Raw genomic sequence first — 3,143 nt, 5'->3', positions numbered from 1 at the left:
ACCAATATGCATTTATCGCAAGATCATGCATATGCAAATGTATACATCACAACAACAGTATAACGGATAGATTACTTGCATGAGCGACTTGGGGTGATAAAAGGCTCGGGACGAGTCTGGTAACCTATAAACAACAAGTAAGTTGGAATTAAACCAAAATCACTTGTAAATCTATACTTTAACTAACTTAGACTCTAACGCTTGTTTTGCGCTCACTGATTTGCTTAAGTCACTAGGGTACCCTCGGCTCCACTATTTTTAATAATTTAACCTTTACGAGTTTTAAAGCGATTCCTTCGCGAGTGTCTTACCAACTGCCTAACACACTTACCATAAATGTTTCATACATTAATTAACCCTTTTTGGTCTTTAACCTATGTTTCAAAGTAAGGCGAGGGAAAAAGTTTCGTTCGCGAAACGCCGTTACTTGAAACGGTCGTTTCTCCTAAACCGTGCATCGGAATCGAACGAACTACATATCAAAACGAAGCTCGTAACATGAGCTATCTAATCATGGCAGTGGTCATAATCTAGCAGGGGGTTCTCGGGTCCTAATGCTATGCACAAAAACAGTCCAAAGAAAATCGGACGTTACGACGACTATGTTTACGCGATTTCCCAATTTTAAACCATTCAAAACCAACCACAAACCAACCTCAAATCCAACATACAACCAACATCCATCCTTATCACATCATAACAACCCCAACCAATTCAATTTAATCATTCATACTTATGCCTAAGCTTAACTTTAATCATACTTAAGTTCTTTTAATCAAAACCACAACATTTACCATTTCATTTCGCTACCATTTCAAATCCCAAACTCTAATCACAACAACAAGCTACAATAGCACCCTACTAATCAAAATCATCTTATAATATATAGGAATCTAGGGTTTGGAGATGGTATACCTTCCTTGAAGTGGTGGGAGGAGCTAGGAAGCCTTAAGAAGCTTTGAGAAGTCTTAGGAAAGCTGGGATCTCCAAGAAAAACAAGAAAACTTCAAGTTAAAGAACTTGAAAACACTATTCATAGTCTTCTTCTTTGATTAAATGAAGAAGATTGAGAAGGAATTAATGGCTTAAACTCATGATATAGCCCTAACTAAGCATGAAGATGATTAGGGAATTTACTCACCAATTTAGGAAGCTTGGATCTTGGATTTTGAAAAATCTTGCCTTTAAAAAGTGAAAAAGCCGAGAGCAATGAAGAACTAATGCCTTGGTTTCTTTTTGTTTTGATGAAGAATGAATTATTTGGCTTGGTTGGTTGTAGTTTTGTATTTGATTTAGTCAATTACCTTCTTGCCCTTGAATTTGTGTGGTTACAAAGCCACCACACCTCCTTCCTTCCCATGTCATGCTTATGTCATCCTCATGATGTCATCCTTCCTTCCTTGTCCTCTTTCTATTGGTTGGATGACATCATTCCCACTAATCCCTTTGATTAACTTCCTAATCGTTTGCCTAATGACCGCTGATCTGTTATACGATTCGCTTAACTTTCGTTCTCGTTTATCGTTTGAAGGATCATACCCGGGATCTTATTACTTAGGTTCCCTTAACCTTTCTCAATACATTATATTCCTTTTTATGATCCTCTATTATAATCCTTTAATTTAAATCCTTTTTATCCTGTTGCCTTATACTCAATTCTCTCCGTATCTTGTGGATTTCCGGGAAAAACCAAAGTGTTCGGAATTGGATTCTGACGATCTTTACATACACTTATATACTTCATAGAGTACTAATAATATCCCAGAATATCCATAACAGAACCCCTACATAGTGTGGCATGAAAAGTTTCTTCATTTAGCTAAAACACTATTCACAAGGGTTACAAAAAGTTGAAAATTTTGGGGTTATTACAGCTCTCGTGATATTTGTTCATCACTGAGAGGTAACAGTTCCATACTGTAACAGAGTTTATTGTTTCAATAAAGTTTGTTTTCTGTTACTTGAGTTATTAAAGTTTGATTTGATTGTACTATACACTGTATTCACCCCCTCTACAGTGTGTGTGTGACCTAACAAGTGGTATCAGAGCCTATCTGTTAACGCACAAACAGTCTAAGATCCAAACACAGTCATGTCTGAAACAGAAACTCCAGCTAAGCCCACCAAAACTGAAGAGCCTCCTAAGACGCAAATTCAAAGCCGATATGAGACCATCAGAGTTCCCATATTGAGACCATCTGAATATCACATATGGAAGGTGAGGATGACCATGTTTCTGGAAGCAACAGATCCAGAATATCTTGATAATCAAGGAAGGGCCTCACAAACCAACCAAGCTCGCGGTTGCAGTTGCAGGTGAAGCGGCAAAGACTGTACCAAAGGAGAAGAGTGATTACACTGCTGAAGATATTGCATCAATTGCTAAGGATGCTAAGGTACGACACTTACTGCATAGTGCCATTGATAATGTAATGTCAAACAGGGTAATAAACTGCAAGACTGCAAAGGAGATATGGGATGCCCTGGAAACAAGGTGTCAGGGAACTGATACGATTAAGAAGAACATGAAGATAATACTCACTCAAGAGTATGAACACTTTGACTCAAAGGCTAATGAGTCATTGACTGATTTATATGATAGATTTGTCAAACTCTTGAATGATCTGTCACTGGTTGATAAGGAGTATGATCTTAAAGATTCAAACCTTAAATTCCTGTTAGCTCTTCCTGAATGCTGGGATTTGAAGGCAACAACAATAAGAGACAACTACAATCTTGATGAAACAACTCTTGATGAAATTTATGGAATGCTCAAGACTCATGAACTTGAGATGGAACAAAGAAGCAAGAGGAAAGGTGGAAAGTCAAGGACAGTTGCTCTTAAGGCTGAAGAAGAATCCCCCAAGGCAGCTACCTCAAGGAAAGACAAGGGTAAAGCTCTTTTCACAAAGTCTGATACTGAGTCATCAAGTTCTGAATGTGATGATGACTCAGAATCTGAAAGCTTTCCTGAGATGGATGTTGATGAGGAGATGATGAAGCTGTGTGCTCTTATGGTGAAAGGGATCACAAAGATTGCATACAGAAAGTTCAGGAAGGGAAAGAAGTTTTCCAGGAAAGGCACAAGTTCTGATAAGAATAATTTCAGAAAATCTGAGAGCAGAGGAGGAAAGTCTGACAGA

This window comes from Apium graveolens, chromosome 7, assembly GCF_009905375.1.
Source record: "Apium graveolens cultivar Ventura chromosome 7, ASM990537v1, whole genome shotgun sequence".
In the NCBI taxonomy this organism is placed as follows: Eukaryota; Viridiplantae; Streptophyta; class Magnoliopsida; order Apiales; family Apiaceae; genus Apium; species Apium graveolens.
Note: the sequence above shows the minus strand (reverse complement) of the source record.